The following is a 19,920-nucleotide window of genomic DNA, read 5'->3' as shown; positions in this document are numbered from 1 at the left end:
AAATCAGTGTAAAGTAGTGTGAACCTTGCCCCAAACCCGTGAGCAGTGTAGCAGAACCAGGAACTGAATCTGTGAGCATCAAGCACCTCCCATCCAGCTAGTCACTAGACCATGTTTCCTTAGGTAGAGTATTACATACAGTAACTACATCACAGCAGCTGTATACGGCTGAGTTTTCTGATCAACACCTGCTGGACAGTAAAACAGGCCAAAATAAAATAAAACATATATTCTATACACAGGGCTGTCATTTCTAGTGTCAAAATAAAGCATTCAAGTTCCAAGTGCAAACACAAGAATTAAAAGTAGCTTTACAGGTGAAACGAAACACGCGTTGAAGCATGGGGTGTCATTCTAGTTTTCAGATTATCTTAAAAAAAAAAAAAAAAAAGTTTCATTTCAGATCTACACCTCGGTGGAAATGAAAAAATTCCCTTTCTCACTGCAGCAGCCAGGCATCTTACTGTAGCATGCTAGCAAAACTGACTAGCTACAGAATGAATTGAATCAGCACCACCAGGGCACAAAAGATTTTAATCTACAAGTGCTGTACTGTGGAAAGCAACTGCTCAAGCAAGCATGCTCCATGCAGATAAACCAAATCTTCATTCTGCACTTAGAAAAACAAATTCCATTCACAAAACAAAGCCCAGCTATAAACATCTCCAAGGTTTGGGAGGGTTCAAAGCCAGGGTCAGCTGAGGTGAAGAAAGAGAACATATGCATTTCTGAATGGTGAGACAAGCTCTCTGGAACACAAACCATGTTGTGCAGGGGCTTCCAAAGAAATTGCATACCACGGCAATAGCAGCACAGCATTGCACTCACCTCAGCAGGATGGCCCAACTCCGTGGCCACTCTCATTTGGAACTGCACAAAAGCTTTTGTTTCTCATTCCCCAAAGAGCAGAAGCATTATGAACTGTGATCTGACTGTGCCACAGCTGTTACATGTTCACACAGGACAAGTGGCAGGGTTGAGAACAATTATAGGAACAACACTAATGCTCTGCAGTGAAATCCACGCTAAAAACCATTGCTGCAATGAGGAGCTTGGTCCCTGTACCTCTGATGTTACATTATACAACTTTCAGTGTTACCTAGAGGATGATTTCCCCCTTTTCCCCTACACACACAGACACACAGAGAAGTTTTGGGGTTTCAGCAACGAAATCTGGAGAAAGCATGTCCATTGCTTGGCCCCTCATACCAGGGACCGCAGAGTACCACAATTAAGAGAAAGTAAACCTGCAATAATGACATTTTAGTACAACTCTCCCATCTTAATCTGTTCAGACCAAATCTTTGTTTTAAATTTATCAGCCTAGCTGTTCCTTTCTTTTTTTTTCTTGAACAACTGCTTCAGTTTGCTAGGAGAATTCTTCTTGCAGATGGCTTGGTAATGACATACAAACAGAGCATTAAATAGGAAAAATGCAACACACGATGTATTTTTCCCCTTTACATATTTAATCCTATTTTGCACCTAGCCACTTTCATGCTGAGCACCTCAAGTTCTGAGTAATTAGTGTAAATTAAATTTCACTTTTTTTTTTTTTTTTTTTTTAAGCTGACAGAAATAGTGAAGCTGAATTGGTAATTATTTCAAGTTTTGCTGCAGTATGAGAACAACTTGATAACCTGGGGATACTTCATGGGTTGAATGGACAAGATAACACTGGCTTTTAAGAGGCAAGGAAAATGAGACAATTGCACACAACAATTCCCAGGGCAAGAAATCTCTCTGCAGAGCATTCTGATCCAGACTATTAACCTCTGACGATCATTTCAAGGACCCCAGGATGTGAGAGCTGCTCCTCGACAAGCCAATCTCTGTGCACACACAGACACCCCACCACACTCGTACACAGCAGCGTTACTCATGAAATTTTCTTTCACACAGCAGCCACCTGTTTGCCCTACTTTACTCATTCAGGTTGCCCTGATCTCAATAGAAATTCCAGCAGAAACCAAGAGCAGCCCTTCCTGTGCTGCCCATACCTCACACCATGGCCATAGAGCAGCCCTCACTTCCCACCAAAGAGCAAGGGAAGGTCCCACAAAGGACACTTCAATCCTCCTAATTAATCACATCATAAAATGGTGACCTTGCTACTATTGACAGCGTGAAAAAAAAAAAAAAGCCAATAATTTAATTTGATGCCTCTACATAATATTCTGCAAATCTGTGATTTCCTTAATGCAGGTGAAAGGACATTACTACTAACAAAAAAATATTATGGAATAAAAAGTACTGGAGTCAAAACAACCAGAAATCATTTGATAAACTCTATATTATGTTAACAATCATGCAAATTCAGGAAAGGGTCCTTCTCCACCTACCAGATGTTGGTGTTCTTCTGTGCCACTACTTCTACACTTTGCTCTATTGTTCTCCTAGTAATGCACAGCTATACAAAACTATGTCGATTCAATAAGATAAATTAAAATTATTCTAAGACTGAAACTTCTCTTCAGTTTTCCTAAGAAGCAAGTTCTGTCTGAGGGTTGCTGCACTGCATTTGTTTAGAAAATAAAAACATAATGAGAGCAGCACAATCCCCTTCCTTATAATGCTTTTTTAACATCTTTGTCCGTGGCCTGAGTGGCCTTCTGTGTGAAAAAATCTATGTTGAGAAAATCTACGTTGAGAAAATCCAGGTTTGTTCATCCCTTGTTCTCCAAGTTCAGAGCACTAACAATGGCACTAGTTATGGGAGCAACTTGCAGACATAACTGCTTCTTCTTGTAACATCTCTGCTGCTGTCTGCACTGACACAATCAACCACTGCGTCCATAAGCACGTAAGGTAGCAGAGAAATGAAAACCGTAAGTTTCAGCACTTATTTTTGCTTATTTGTTACTAATATTAGTAAAATCTCAAAATATAGCAGTCAGCAGTCCTTCTCTACGCCTTACAGAATTTTATCCATGTATGAAGAGATACATTTGCTCAAAGTGAGAAGGACGATTTGAAAAGAAATTAATGAACATTAAATCATTCCTTTTCCAAACAGCCACCTTTCCCATTCCCTTCCTAAAGGGCTATTACTGTCAGTGCTTTATTTCCCAATATTGTTATTTGATTTTTGTATCCACATCACCAAAGGAAAAGGTTATCCCACACTTAACATCTCAGTACAGCTTTTAAGATCAAAACTGAATAACAGCAGAGAAAATTGTCAAGGAAAAATTACGAAAGAGAGATTTGACTTAAAATCAATTGCTTTGATTCTAATGCATTCATAGAACCACTTGCTTCCCCTTTTCCATAAACTGGTTGTAAAATCTCTTGAGACAGAGGACTACTGTAGTGTATACATGCCTAATGACCCTATAGGGACATATTTAAAAGAAGAAAGGAGATTTATATAACAATTTATAGGGGCTATCACAGCTCATCAAGTTATTTTCTTTTACATACGAAGTCAGTCTAATCTATGAGACTTTTCGCATTTATTATTTTACACTGCTTTTCCAGGGGAAAAACAACAGGAGAGGGGGCAGAATTTGGCAGGCACGGATACAAAATCCTACAAGGACTGCACATGGTCGAAAAAAAATTCACCCTTCTGTCTGTTAAACATTCCCATCTCAAGACTTTGTTTCAAGATGCATTCTCATAATGAATAGCTGGAACTTGTTTGTAAGGCTGAGAGTAACAACACACAGTATTTAATTTCCAAACCCAGTCATATCCTATCCTGCAGAAGGCTGAATGCTGTTGTTTCTTAGCACGTCTTGCTTTTCCCTGCTTGCAAGCATCTTGCCATGCATGATTCATGTTACATAACTCCAGCTTGTTAAAAACAACCGTTATTTTGCTAGGTAGTGCAATAGATTAATGAGGTAAATTCAGAACTTGCTTATTACAGAGTGCAGACTAAAGCTGCTCTCTAATAATATGCCCCTGCAACATTAACCAAATAAATAAGCAACTGCACCAGAACTGGTTACATTCAAAGTTAATTTAATCTTGCAAATGCAGGACGCTGTATTTTAGACTAATCAGCATCTCATCTCACACCACAATATGCAAACTCACTGGTCCATATGTACTTCGTTTTTACAAGTGACCCCCCCAGCACCCCATTCATTAGAGGATAACAGCAGAATATTGAACCAATTAATTCTCTTGTACGAACTCTGCAGTGCTTTAATTTTTTGGGCTGCCTTTGATGTGACAAAATGCTCTGCCCTTAGCCAGCTGCAAAAGGCTCGTGTTTCTCAACAACCCTTCTTACTCATATCCCTGTTTTGGTTACAAGCATAAAGCCACAGCTAAAGAGGGTTAAGCGGGCTTCCTGCCGATGCTCTGCAAGAAGCGAGCCTCCCTGCTCCACCAGGGCACAGCAGCATCTTCAGCCGCTCACACTCAGCATTACTCAGCAATACTGGGGCCACATTCCAGGATCCCTGCACGCCCATCTGGGAATGTGTCCTCCATATCACACAAGGGATGTGCCTCCCCACGGCAACTCATCGCCTGACCATCCTGCTCCTTCCAGCCGAGGCGCAGCCAGTGACAAGCTCTGTGCAGCGAGCCATTGCAACACGACTGGATTCTCTTCTCCGGGAGAAAATCACTACATAAGCTGCCCCACACCTGGCAGCAGCGCAAAGGTGACAGCAAGCAGCTGGCAGCCCCAGCACAGGGCGGGCACAGCACACAGCTGTGCGACCTGGAAGTGGGTCTGAGCCCGCTGCACCACAGGGGAAGGGAGGGAGAAAAGGCAGCGCTGCTCAGTGCAGGAAGACGGGGAGGCCATGAGTGTTTCCTGTTGTGCAGCTGAAACAAGCAAAGACGTCATTACACTCACACTCCCTCAGGGTGTCAGCAGATTGAGGGCCAAAGTTCAGACGTTTCCAACGTGCGGCGAGGAGGGAGATTTTGGAGAAACCAGCAGCGGCTTCTCTGCGCTTGCACAGCAAAACAGATGAGCAGCGTGTTACCAGGCTCAGCTGCAAAGCATCCTATGTGACTAGAAACAATATTTGCTCAGGAGCCATGCTGCTCTGGTTTTTCTTGTTCAGCTTGTGTAAGGAATATTACTGCAGTGTGGCGATGCACTCGGCTCTCACTGCAGCCCATAGTTCTGCTAGCATCAGGAAATGAAGCCTTACACATTTCTGGATCCCACAGAGTAAAACATGTTTTCTGTATGCATTTAGGGAAAAACCAGAGTGCAAAACTACAGGATCCTCTTGTTGGAGATGGCTGACAACCCAGCAAAGTGAATGCAGATGCTTTTACTTAATTTCCCTCCTGCCTTTCTGAAGCAAATAAGAGTACAATGTATGGAAGTCTGTGAAGGCACAGGAGCTGTGCCATAGCATTTGGTAACTCCTCCTCTGGCCCTAACTAAATCATTAGCACCCTTATCAGGCAGGTAGAGGGAGAGGCCAGCTTTCAGCCCTACCTACTGCTACCGCCCTCTTAAACAAAACACTGCAAAGCTTTTCTGATGGAAAGCATCAATACGGATTCACACAAGAACACTGGGAGGAATCCATGTCCACTGTTGGACAGCCATTCAGAGCAGTCATCGGAAGCAGTGTGTGTGCAGCTGGTCCTCATTTCAGGCAGGGCGACGGATGCACCCACAGCACACTCTTACCATTGGCACAGGCTCTAGAACCATTTGCCTTAGTGTATCAACAACACATCAAAATATAGCGATAAAATCATTCACTCACAGTGAAAATGTCCCAACAGCACCTGCTGGGCACTTGGACATCAGAGCTTCCCCCTGCATGCTGGGACAGACTGGGCAGCAGTGCTCCAGTTGACACAAGATGATTTTCAAATGGTGGCACATAATTCAATGTACCTTAATGGAAAACATCATAAAGAGTTTGGAAAACACCCATCCCGATCTTCATCTCATACTACCATCCCTAGCTGAACAGGTTTTTTGCTGTTTGTGCAGTAACCACCCTGTGGCCATACCACCAACTGAAGCCAGTCTTTCAGCCTCAGAAAAACTCAGTTGTAACTAGGGAACCACCAGCCTGTATCTCAAAGTTATACTAAATCACATCTGTTGCTGGACACATCCAACACCACTGGATTACTAGCTGCTCATTCTACTAAAATAACATTTTTACAATCAAACTTTTTAATTAAACATTTTGGAAATGCTTTTAAAAAATATGTCCTTCTACAAGGATACGAGCTGGTTTATTTTCTATCCTCTGCTTCAGAGTCAAGTTGTTCAGAAACAGCTTATCTTGAAGATTCATTGCCCAGACAGCATGAAGAAACTTCTACTGCTGCTTGTTCTGACGTTAACTAGAGACTTAAACTTGAAGTTTGTCAATGTGACATTATTATACACATGTGAACACCTATATATGCCATATATTGTCTGTTAAAGAACAGAATACAGAAAGCAACAGCAGCGTTTTTATACACTCATCCACGTGCCAAAAGCTAGTCTTCAGGTAATCACATCTTCCTGCTCCATTAGTTGAGGTAAGGTATATGCCATCTTTGCCATAGTTGGACATGAGAAAGTTCCATCTCATCTGAACAATACACTTGGTACCAAATTATGACCAAAATATTTTTAGAAGAGCTGTATCTATTGTGGTTTTTTATTTAAGCTTCAAAACTTAAAGCAAATGGACACAAGCAAACTGAACTGGTGTCACTGTTGGTGCCCTTTTACAGTGATGAAAATGTGTGCTTTTTTACTCCACAACAGAAATCAGTTGTGGTAAATACAAATACATATGGAAAACAACTCTTAAAGTTGGCTACCTACAAAATATTTAACATCTTTACAGACTCACACAAATTCAATTATACTCTTACCCTTTACAACCCATCTGTGTAATACTTAGAACAAAACCACTACAGTGTATCACTAGGGAATTTAAACTACTTACAAAGGTTTTAATAATTCTTTTGCTTCCACTTGAAGCAATGTCTGAGAGGTGCAAATGGAAAAGCCATTATCTGGAGATTTTTTTGTTGAACTGTCTCATTATTAAGGGAATTCCCTCAAGCAGTCCTATAAACGGATCATTCAAATAACTTGTGCTGCCTTTATGAGGAAAACAAGGCAAATGAAGATGACATGATCCAAACTGCCCAACATCAGCAGGGAATCATTTACCTTAAAACACATGTGATAGAGAACACAGAAGCGTGGGGCTTTTTATCACCATGTTGGAAACCAGCCTAGATGCAGCATCACGAGTGACTGCCCCTGTGAAAGGATACGATCCAACCATGAGTAAAGCCAGGGCTATCAGAAAGTACTTAAATGTCCCCTGGTCTCTCCTCCCATGTACCTCAGAACATTTCCACATAGAAAGCCACATGTTCACAAGCTACGGGAAAAAAAACAAAAACGATGCATTGCAAAGAAAAAAAATACTGCTGTGAAATAAGGCTTGGGTTTAGGGTGAAAATATAAACCTTGTCTTTCAAATGGGATGATCCCATTCACTTAAGATATGCATTACTGTTCACAGGCAGATGGTGTGTATGTGTTTCACGTGTACACACATGCACACATGTATATATACACACGTACACACAAATGGATAAATGAAAGTGATTTGGCTCAATGGAACCAAGCCCCTGTGAGTGTAGCTATCTTTACATATAAGGATCAAATTAAGGAGACTCACTAGACAGAACAAACTACATTTTGGAAGCTAAGCAGGGAAAAGACAAGTGATCACTTGGAGGCTTTCTCAAGTATTTATATTTTATTTCAAATGTCTAATCACAACAAAACAGATCTGAAACCCATGCTTGAGAACCTGCAGTTTTCAACAATAGGTAGCCTAATTTCAAGAAACCAAAAGCAATTGCAAAAATATTTATTGAAATTGCTTTCATGGAAACAATGAGAAAACACTATAAAAATGTTAAAAATATTAAATCAACTTGACTGCTGCTGTATCTCATGAATTCAACAAGATCCTAGGCAACAATAATATTTAGAATAAATATTTTCCTTATGGGAATAGCATTTTCCCTCAAATTGACCAGATGATATCAATTAAAAAGCACAACACAAAGATTAGATACAGAAAACCCATCTACTGACTTAAAAATAAAACCGTACTCCAGTGAGTACAATGCTTGTTTAAGACATTTATTTTTCTTTTCAAAGATCTTCTTTCATGGGTTCTTTTCCCTTAAAATTTTTGAACTAATTTCACTTTCGACAAAAATGTGTCCATCAACACTTGAGAACTGCGCTGCAAAATACTGCACAAATACAACATTAATATTAAAGATTAAAGATAAATCCAACACTGATTTCAAAATTAAGACTACTTCAAAACAAAAAAAAAGGGGGAGACAAGGAAATAAATAAATAACAGTCATACAAAAATACAGTAACTTTCTACGTAAGACACCATCTGTTCCAAAAACAGACAAACAAGAAAAAAAAAAAAGCATGCTGCAGCAAGCCACAGGAGCTACAGCTATGAAAAGCCCTTGTAGAGGAGCCAAAAGCTGTACTGAGCAGTTTTAGGGGCTGTGGAAAGAAAGCCATACTAGCCATTGCAAGAAGAAGGCAGCCCACGAGGCGCTGTGTGGGACCTTACCAGCCCTCCCACTATGTTCTGGGAGGGCAGCTCACCCCATGGGAGCCTAGGGCTGGAGCCTGGTGATGCACCAGCAAGGCAGACACTGAAAACAACTGTCAGTTACCTGAGGTTATGGAGTCTTGCTACATCTGTTTCACAGGGAGGTATGATTCCTCTCCAGAGCTACAGACATTGAATACTGAATTTACCTAACTCCTCCACAGACTGTCCCTCTGCTGATGCTTCCTCCTGCTCTTTTACTATGAAGTTTACAGAACACAGGACCGGACATCCTTATATGCCTACTACTCTGAAGGTTCATTAAAAATAGGAGCTGCTACTACACACCAGATGCTTGTTCACCGTTGTGTGCCTTACAGCAAATCACACATAAGTTTTCCAGCCACTTGGACAAAGAGGAAATCAGGAGAGACCCAGATCAAAGAAATAGTAAGGGGTGTGCTCTTGTGGTTAGGGAGGCCAATTAAAGTATGCATCCCTTTCTTTCCAGCTGGCAAAGTCTTAGGTACTTGGGATTAGACAGTAAGCTTACTTCTATATATTCTATTATTCATCAGGCATCTTAAAAAGATACCCTACCTTTCTAGCATTGGTTGCAACAGCACACCAACTACAGGCTTCAGGGCACGGTTTGAGTTCCTCAGACCATGCTTTCAGTCTCCATCACCTCCACATAACAAACAATGGAATTACAGAACCCTGGGCAATTAGGAGACCATACCTGGATTAGAGGGAATTCATGAGCCAACATATTATCATAGCTCTAATTAATAAAATAGTAAACTCTGCAATTACAGTGGGTTGTACACATACCTCAGGGTATGCAGTAAGGCACAAATTTAGAAATGGAATGCTTCCAACAACCAACAACAACTTAAACAGGCAAGGATCCTTATCAAACAATTAGGTTACTCAAGAACTACTCCAATAAGTGGCCCCTTTTGCCCAAGGTTATACGTTTTAAAATCATGTCATAAGCTTTGGTTGATACAGGCTTTTTCCTATTTATTTTTTATTTTCATTTTAATACATAAAAAAAGAAAGTTCACCTCCCCTCTCTTTAATCAACCCAACAAGTACAAGGCTCTTTTTAAAGTTGCATTTAAAAGTGTGAAACTGCAAAGAAAAACCCAAAGATCAATGTTAAGCAAATGCAGCTCAGCATTACTTCACTACTGAGTTTCACACAGAAAACAAAATACATAGGACAGATCAGTTTTACCACAATCCTATTATAAACACTGTTTTCTTATGTCTTTTTTTTTTTTTTTTTTTTTAATGCTGAACAATACAAGCAGAAAAAAAGAAAAAAAAATAAGAAGAAAAGACAAACAAAAAAGCCTCAGCAATAACACTATTTCAAACAAGGAGGTATGAAACCACATTTAAAAAAAAAAAAAACGTCAGTATGCACAAACTGAGATGAAATACAGATTTCTCAAATCCTCCTCAGAAGCAGTTCCAGAACCAAGTGATAAGGTTTCACTGATCAAGCAAGCATACAAGTAGGTAAGATACAGTACAGAACTGCATTTCTTTGGCCAAGAAAAACACAGGTATAACCCCCCCACTCAAGTTACGTAATTAAACTGGGAAGCATAGCTGTTTTCTAGTAAATAAGACTGTAAATAGCCACAAAATCTATTTATTACACTCTTGGTTTGCCAGACAGCCCACTTGACAGAGAAAGTGTCTGTCCAAAATTGGTTTAATTTATTCCCTTGCTCGCTAGTTAAGTGGGCTGAACTATTGAGCAGGATCAAATGATACTGCAACTGAAATAAATCAAAACAGTGCATCTGCAAAGTGCAGATGTAAAGAAAATCATTTGCAAGCATTAAGCAAGATAAGAAGGTGTTCCTCATTGTATTCTGAGGGCAATTCTTTTGAGGAGGAATCAGTGCAAATCAGAAGATGCTACCAGCAAAGCCATGATGGTAATCTTTAATCAATCTTAGTTACTCATCAAAACAGGCATGTATGGTTTACAATTTGACAGGGACTTTAAAGCTGAAATACTAATATTTTTTAGGTTGAGGACTTAAAGTTAGAGGGAAACTTGATCTGACTAAAATTACTTCTCGAGGACAATTATAATCCACTGCCAGTCATACTCAAACCTCCCCTTAACATATTATTAAACTTCCCCTCTAGGCTTTCATTCACTGTACATCCAGAAATGTCTACTTAGTACCCTCCTCACTTTCTTCTTTAATTACTAAGGCAGCGTGTGAGAGAGAAAGTAAATTATAAGGTATCACTCCATTTGCAGAAAATATGCTGCACTGAAGTTTCGAAGAGGTGTGTGTAAAGGAACTCCACTGTCCCACGTGTCTTTCTCTTGCCTGCCAGGTAGAAGGTGATCTGGAGAGCAAGGGAAGGAAAATCAGGGCATGCCTACAGAAAGCTACTTCACCATTACTGTGAAAGAACAAGCAAGAACCAAGATGCACCACTGTAAAGCGTCACGTAGGGGACACAGACCAAAACTAAAGCAGACGTTCCTATCCTTACACACTTGCCTTCTACAAGTGAATGCGTCCGGACTAGCTTTCCATTGTGGAAGACCAGGGAAACTGAAATATACAAAAACCAGAAGCAAAACAAAAATTAACATGATGCTGCAATGTTGACTTTGTTCCAAAAGAGAGATTTTGGAGGACCCAGTAGATGCTCATTTCCTTCCCTATTACTCTCTCACCTCTCTGCTGAGCTTGTTCATAAGAGCACTACAGACAGTGATGAATATTTGCCTACAAAGAGACCATTAACCACTTTAATGGAATCAGGGTGGCAACCCTGCCTATGGCAGGGAGATTGGAACTAGATAATCTTTAAGGTCCCTTCCAACCTAAGCCATTCTATCTGACAATGGTTTTCAACTATTAATGAGCTAAGCTAAAAGCAAAGCAGAGAATATTAATGTTCTCTGTCATCCCTTTGTCTCCTGACATTTTGCGGACAAAGTCCCGGCAATAACAAATTAAACCATAGAAAGGTACTATGGAAACTTTCATACTAGTATGTACCAGTACTAATCTTACTTCTTTTAAAAAATGTAGCTGCCTCAAGCATGTACTATTAGTTACAGCATCATATGCAGTGGTTTTATTAATGCACAATGATTTTCTACCAATAATTAACACTGCTCACTATGATAAATTACATCGAAGATGAGTAAAGATTTGTATATATTTTTAATTAGTAATTAAGTAGATCAGAGCTTAAAAATAATGATGTGAACAATACATATGTAATATGTATCAAATTTGACAGATAACTTAATAGTGCCCGCTCCATCCTACCTTCATTGCCACTATACCAAACTACTGGGGAGGTAGAGACATTATATTTGGAATTGCTCTAGCTCTCAAAGAAACACCGTCCTGTGAAGTTTTATTTCACCGACATCATGTTAACATCACAAAGCACCATTTCAATAACATCATTTCCAACTCAAGTGTATTATAAATAACTCCTACCCTTACACTTAACCACAACTGCCCATCACAATTAAATACATGCAGCTTACCCATTATTTGAGCTTTAAGGAAACAAAAATTCTAGCCAAACAGAGCAGTCAAAATATTCTCTAACTTCCAAAGGAATCTTGCTGCTACTCTAAGATCATGCACAGAATAATAGAATGGAGTACAAGTCCTGTTTGACACAATTTTACTAAGAATTTTGAAAGCAATTGTATTGACATAACTTTGCAGAGATGTCAAAACAAAGCTGCTTTACTCAGAGCCTAGTATCGTGACCTTCCCTGGTAATCAAAACAGACTATCATATCACACAGCAGCAAGAAGTCTGACATTACGGTCTGAAAGTTCATAGTTGAATCTTTACCACTGTAGAAACTTTTATTGACTAAAAGAACATTGGGATTTAATTCTAGGAGTCTACGAACATCTGGTCAAATATGAGTAACTCTCTCACTAGAGAACTATTTCCAGCTTCAAAAACCATCTTCCTAAACATAGCTGATGTAAAACGGGAAAAAGTCAAAGTTTGTCTCTCTCTGTTGTTACAGAAGACTGAACTGGACTTTCTCTTCTATAATGTTAACAGTAGAGTTTTAGAAACTCAAATCTCATGATGAATCTCTGTTCACAGTTGTCACAGAGGATGCAGTTAGGCACCGTCAGCATGCACGGATGTGAGCTACAGACGGGCTTACGCTAATCTCTAGAGTGCTTCTTTACCATTGCTGATGCGTGTACGGAATCACTCTCAAACACCACCTAAACTGGCAATAGAGCACGCAGTGATACATTTTCCAGGTAAGTGAACTATTTCAGCTGTTTCTGGAAGGCAAGGGACATGAATCTCCACATACTTTGAGGACCCTTCTGAACAGACCGCACTCAAATGCCATGCACACAATGACGAACACTGTTAATAGATGCCAGCAGCTCAGTCTCTGTTGAATACTGACTTTGGTCTAAACTAAATAGTTTTTGCTATAAACTAAATACTTCTTGCTCTAAACTAAATAGTGTCATGTCTTGTTGTCAAGGATGGGTAGCTCCAGTAATTATTCCATACTATTATTTCTTGACATACTACACGTGTTTTGTTTTAGTACAAACCACAAATTGAAAATATGTCAATACAGAGAAGGGGCCATTTCTCGAATTTAACAGAAAAGAACAATACACACTGTCAAGCAAGACTAATTCTAATAACCCTGATCTGTCCTGTTAGCTTTTAAAAAAAAAAAAACAAAAAAAAACCATAAAGCTGCTTTCTGCCTAAGCACAGACACTGCTTTATGGAAAAACTGTTCATTAAATAATCTTATTTCAACAAAATTAAACATTCTGCTCTATTACATTCTCCGAGATGATATCATGTTCTACTACACGTAATTGGATATTTCTTTCAGCCTTTTAAATTGCTTATTAGAAAACATCCCGTATTACTGCTTCTTCATAAGCCACTCAAGAAGGAATGCGCACCCAGGCTCCAGCAGCAGCCCACCACCAAACGCAGCACTGGGAATTTCCAGGCACGCCACCAGAGTCCAGAGAGGATGAGGTTAGCCCGGTCAGCCCAGGAGCAACACCAACCCTCCGCAGCCAAAAATAGTTCCAACATTCACCATAAATTGCAGAAAATAATCTGTTATTGTCCTTGTTTATTTTTTCTGCTTTGGTGTTTTGTGAGGGTTTTCTTACAAAGAGGATCAAAATATTTTACTGCATTGTTTACCTTCAAATGCCATCTGACTTTCTAATTTCAGTTCCCCTTGGCTCCTCTAGTTTTTACCTTTCTACTGAACTGAGCTACACATGCAAATAATCTATCTGCTCTCCTTCATACAGAATTTACTATAAACCACTATTTAAAAATTAAGCTTTCTGTAGCAATCAAACACGGAGTTTCTCTTTTACAACACAAGAGCCATGAAAACATAACTTTTAATAATTACCATACATCCTTTTTTTACCTCTTCATAGCTTCCATAAATGAGAGATTTCAGCCAGAGTTGCAGGAGTTTATTACAGCTTAGTGAAGCTGCAACAAAGTGAACTTATATTCTTAATACATGGGGTTTTTTTTTTCCTGCAGGCAGAAATTTCTTTCATATTGGAGTGGCAATTTTCAGACTTGATAGGTGTATTAGAAGAGAACCGTCAAACACAAGTAAAAATGAAATAAAAACCAAAACCCACAATAAAATTATTTTGTGTTACACAAATTGAGGCGCAACAAATCAAACCCATGTGTGCATCAAGTGGCCATAAACACCTTACCAACTACTTCTGTACAATATTTACAGCTTTTACACCAGTTTTAGAAGAAGTTTTACAGTTTTCCTGTTGAGATCTGAACTACTCTGATAGGGGCAGAATGTGAATAAATACTCAGAAAAAAAGGATAAAAGTCACCACACAAACTCACCATACCAGCACAACCAAACGCCGGGGGAACTTCTATCAGATAATTACAACCATATTGTTGCAACGTAGAACTTTAAGACTACCATCGCATTTTCTGGAGCACAAGCCCTGAGATTCCTATCCAAAGAAAGAGGGGAAAAAAAAACAAAAAACACCAAGCAGCATGTATAGGTTTTGGCTTACTCAGACAAACACCTTTGCTGGCAATCACAGCAATCAGTGACAAAGGCAAAGGCAGCATTCAATTTCAAGAAAGCAGTAAAAGAGGCATGCCTAGAGCAGGAGGAGGAAATACGGAAACACAGGCAATGCTGTGAACATAAACACAGTTGTGGTCCATATTCAACTGTTATTACTCTGGTTTACTGTTTTACAGGTGTACAAATGTGTCCAAAAGGCAAATGAAAATAAGCACCCAGAATGCACAAAACTTCCTCACGACATGAGGTAACTCCTATTCAGACTGTATTAATGATGGTGAGAAATTAATCACAAGAAAATAAGAAACAAGCAGAGAGACTTTTAATTTGACAGGCAACATTACACATGACACTTGTATGTCCTCTGATTATCTCACATCAGGGATTTGGAAACAGCACATCAGACTGTTCCTGCAGCCAAAGCCCTCTCATCTCTCTTCCACGTCCATAGCTTAGCGAGAAAGATTCTGAGGAAGAATCTTACTAGGGACATCCCACTGCTAATGAGTGGTTAGTTAATGTCAATTGTTTCACTTATAAGCAAAGCTCATTATTCTAAAACCAGAAGTATGTGGTGCCTCTTGTTTGCCACTTGAGCAAAGAGCCCAAAGAGTGGATGTTCCCAGAGGCTCACAGAGCCTTTACACTGACTGACGACTTCTCAAAGTCCAAGGAGAGGCTCACCAGTTGGTTACGATGGAAACACTTCCAACCTTCCACCTACAAAGGATTTCTGCCTTCAGGATGTCAGACAAGTGCTAATTTCACGTAAGAAAAATGCAGTCCCGATGAATTGCTTTTTAATATTTCCTGCTGAAATAGAACTGCTGTTGCAAAGTCTTCCTACAAAGAGAAACAAAACCGTACACAGCTGCTATTTCCTAATAAAACGGCTCAGACAGCTTGAAACTGACATTCTTATGTGATAATTCTGTGCTACTTTAATTAAAAGCAGCATCCAAAGTACTGATTGAAGTGTACTAGTGCAAAACACTGTTCTCCATTTTCTATCTAGCTTGCATCTCCCCTCACTATTTCTTTGCTTCTTCAGGAACTGCCAGACAGTTCCTCCTACTGACAAAAGGGGAGTTACATTACAGTAGAAAACCAAGTAATTTCAAAAATAGCTGTTTTAATCCATAGCACACTGCTTCAGAGACGCTGCTTATGAAATCTGTTAAGAAAAAACAAGCTGTCTCTTTAAAAAAAAAAAAAATTTAAAGCAGTTCCCCATAACTTATCGGACTTTTCAAATAGCAAAGGTACGTAGCCTGCACATACAGCATATTTGTTGGGCTCCCAAGGGGATCAGCAATTAATGCTCCCTGAAGACTGGAACCCATCACACCACCTGCTGGGATGACCGATGGTTTATAAGCAGGTGCTCTTGTGTTCAAACATCTCTTGTGCATTGACCGAGGCAAGGCAAGTAAAGCACTATCCCCTCGTCACAACACAAGGAACCAGCCCTTGCTGGACCCAGCTTAAAGTAGAAGCAAAGACAGCTGGAGAAAGCCAGAGCTCCACTCCGATGGCAGTACCTGGAATTGTGACACACGGAACCAAGTGGGAATGATCTGGAGGTGCTGAACCCACCTGCAGAGCTGGATGCAGCATTATCAGTGTAGCCAACCACAGCATGCTACAAAACCACACTGTGCTGAAATGCAAAGATAGCTTGCTAGTATTTCATTACACCTGACAAGCCACATAACCGACCTTCCCACCTACAGCAACATGCAAACAGCAAGCATTGCCCTCCTGGATGGGACACGTTGCAGTATTAGCTAAGTAAACCCCCTGCACACAACACACGGCTCCCTATTCTCCTTACCTGCCAGTAACGGTAATTCCCCTGCTGATAGCTTGAAAGCCATAAGAAGAAGGCCATGCAAAATGGTACTCATTACTTTCATTTTTGTGTAAACCTAGTTCAGAAAAACAGCAACCTGAATAAACACTGACATCTCAGGCTTAAAAAGCTGCCAGCTCTATCACAAAGTTTGTCCCCATAGCCGATGGCCAGCTGTATCACAAACAGTTAAAAGCCCAAAGAATGGCCTCGTGGGGTGCCACCGCACAAACCAAACACGATGCGCTGCCAAGGGCTCAGGCAGACACATGTACCATTATTCAGCAAGGACCACATGAATGCATATGGCTCTCTGTTTTGTCTTCATAGTAACAAGAAGGTTTGTAAACAGATCTCACATATGAGGCAATCAGTCACTTGAGAATCTAAAAATCTGCCTGCAAAGGGCCGATCTGTACTGCCATCGCTTTTGGGTGCGCGATTAAAGGTCTCCTGCACGGGTGCCTCGGGGCAGGAGCCGCTCCTTCTGCTCCCAGCACAGCAGCGATGCTGACACCACTGCAGCGGGATGCAGACCCGGAGCAGTGCTGTATGCTGCAAACCTTCAACACTGGATTGCTCCATCCACAAAAGCGACGGCAGCACACTGGCTTGAGCACACTGGCTTGTCCCACGCTGCCCTGTTGCTGCCCTTTGCACGGCTGACAACCACGGCAGCCTTAAATGCACTTAGCGGAGACGGCAGTGACTTTGAAAGGCTCACGTGGGAAAAAGCCTCCCAACCTCATCTAGACAGCAAACGCTTTTTGGGAGATGAGACAAAGCAAAAAAGGAAATCTCACATAATCCATACCTAAAGATTCAGAAGCATCTGCTGACTGGAAGGGTAAGGCAAGATTCAACTGTTAACGCATACAATCTCCCGGTTACCGTGCGCCCACGCCAGCACGTCCACAGGCTGCAAACTCGGCGCTCCTATCGCTAGAGACAGACGCGCTGCCGGAGCCCGGCCGCTATCGCCTTCGCGGCCAAGGCACGGCGGGCTCCGCGCCGGCACCCCCAACCCGGGGCGGCCTGGGGCCAGCAGCTCCCTCGGTTCCCGCAGCCCGACAGCCGGCGCCCCGCCACAGCGGTCCGCAGCGCGGGTGCGGGAGAAGCGAACAAATTAAGGAGCAAATAGAGCGGTACCCTCAGCTGAGAGGGCACACGGGGTGCTCCGTGCCCGGTAACGTAAAGCAAGGTCAGGGTTACGGCAAAGTTTGCCCCACTTCAATAGGAGAGAAGGAAAATTACCCGGCTACACGTTTTCACTGATGCTTCTGCTATCAGTTTGATTTTGAAAACTGCCTAAGAATTACCGCAAGAATGATAATTGTAAAAAGCCCTTTAATATTTGAACAGAAGTTTAATTTCTGCCGTTTCCATATTAAGGAAAAAAAAAAAAAAAACAAACCACACATATCAAAACAACGTTTGCTCATCACCGCCGACTAACGCGAAAAACAGAATTCCCTTTCTGGGAAACGGAACGCGGAGCGCCGTTATCGCGGGGCGACAAGGCGGACTCCCCCCGCACGGCCCGGCCCGGGGTTCCCCGGCCTCCGCCGCCCCGCCCCGCCGGGGCCCGCCGCCGCCTCCCGGGAGCGCGGCGCGAGGTGGCCGCGCCGGGCGCGGACGTGCCGCTTACATAACCGCCGCCGGCCGCTCCGGTTACATAAGGGCTCGCGCCCCCGGCAGCCCCCGCGCCGCCGGCCGCCTCCCGCCGCCGCTCCCCGGAGGGAGCCCCGCGGGCGGGCCCCGGCCGAGCCCCTCGTTAACCCCCTTCCTGTGGCGTTCACACGTCATGGAACATTCCCGGAACGGGCCAACGTCCCACCCACTTCGGGGAACGGCCGCCGAGGCGCAGCGCGCGCACACGCGGCCCGGCGTCCCCGCACCCCCCGCCCGGACCCCCCTGCGGCCGCCGCCGCCGTCGCCGCGCCGGGTGGCCCCGGGAGCCCCCGCGAGGAGAGCGCGCCCCCCCCCCCCGCCGCCCGCCGGTGACCATGCCCCTTCCCCGCCGCGGGAGGGCATTACGCAAGGCGCTGCCCTCATCTGCATACGGTCGCCGGGTATTCCCCGCGCCGCTCGCGGCGTGACGCCCGCGCCCCCCGGCCGCCCCGCCGCACCGAGGCGGCACCCCGCCGGCCCCGGCCCCGCCGCCGAGCCCCGGCCCCGCGCCGCCCCCGCTGTCAGCCGGGCTGGGGGCGGCTGCGGCAGCGCTGCCGCTCACCTGGCGAGTGGCCGCGGAGAGCCCTCCCGGTGCCCTTTCGCTGCCGCCGCTCCCGCCGGGCGCTCTCGTCGCTCCGCGCCGGAGTGAGGTGGCCGGCGGCGTTGCTTTATATAAAGACAGACAGCGGTATTCCAGCAGCCAAAGGGGCGTCTGTTTCACGTATTTATCTTAAGGTAGATCATCGCTCTCCCTCCGCTCGGCAGAGACCGGCATCGGCGAGGCGGCGGGCGGGCGGAAGGGAGAGAGAGAGAGGGAGGGAGGGAGCCGCGCTCCGCAGCCGCTCGGCCGGGCTATTCCTGGCAGCGCTTCCCAGCGCACAAGTTGCAGGGCGGCGAGCGCGGGGAGCGCGCCGCGCGTGACGTCACCGGGTCCCCCCGCGCGCCGGCGGGGAGCGAGCGGGGCGCGAGCGGCAGCGCCCGGCCGCGGGGTGATGGGCGCCGCCCGCGCGCGTGTGCGTGTGTGTGTGCGCGAGGCGGCGGGAGGCGGCGCGGGGAGAGGGAGAGGTGCGCCGGGAGGGCGTGGGGGGGGCGAGGGGCCGGGCCTGGGCCGCTCCCCGCCGGAGGAGAGCGCCGCTCCCCCGCCCCCTCCCCGCGGAGGGAACTCCCAGGAGAGCCGGTCCCGGCTTGCCATGCACGGGGACCGCGCGTCCTCCGGCCTGAGAATTTCCTCGGAGGACGTGGGAGTCTCCTTCCCCCGCTCTCCTCCCTCCCTGCGCGCCGCCCCCCGGGCTCTCGCCTGCTCGGGATCGCGTTATCTGTCGGGAAGCGGAACGCAGCGCCGGGGCCGACGTCGCCCCGGCGGCCGACCCTCGCTCGCCCCCGTTGCCGCGGCCCGAGAGCCCCGGGCCCTTCCTAACTGCCGCCACCCATCGGCTGCCCTCGCGGTACCGGGGGCCGCCGCCTCAGCCCGGCTGACGGCCGCCGCCGGGGCTCGCGCCCCCACCGCCGCCCCCCCCAACACGCCGCCGCCGCTTCTCACGGGGCCGCCCGCAGCCAATGAACGCCCGCAACGTCGGGCGGCCGCCGCGGGGCGGGGCGAGCCGGGGCCGCGCTCCCGCCGCAGTCTCCCCCTCCGCCGGCGCCGGGAGCGGAGCGGCCGCAGGGGAATCCCCACCGGCGGGGCGGGGCCGCAGTGCCGAGCCGAGGGCGGC

The 19,920-nt window shown here is 44.5% G+C and overlaps 1 protein-coding gene across 5 annotated transcripts in view; it reads right to left on the bottom strand.

Moving 5' to 3' along the window:
* Positions 1-19,719, bottom strand: part of HIVEP2 (HIVEP zinc finger 2) — a 127,387-nt gene extending 107,668 nt beyond the window's left edge. For all 5 annotated transcript variants that reach the window (XM_090135688.1, XM_031611274.2, XM_031611284.2 and 2 more), the window contains exon 1: positions 18,771-19,719. The gene's annotated coding sequence lies outside the window, so the exon portion shown is untranslated. The remainder of the gene's footprint in view (positions 1-18,770) is intronic.
* Positions 19,720-19,920: the final 201 nt, after the last annotated feature.

Source organism: Phasianus colchicus, chromosome 2 (assembly GCF_987193195.1).
Source record: "Phasianus colchicus chromosome 2, bPhaCol1.hap1.1, whole genome shotgun sequence".
NCBI classification, from domain to species: domain Eukaryota; kingdom Metazoa; phylum Chordata; class Aves; order Galliformes; family Phasianidae; genus Phasianus; species Phasianus colchicus.
This window is presented reverse-complemented; position numbering and strand designations above follow the sequence as displayed.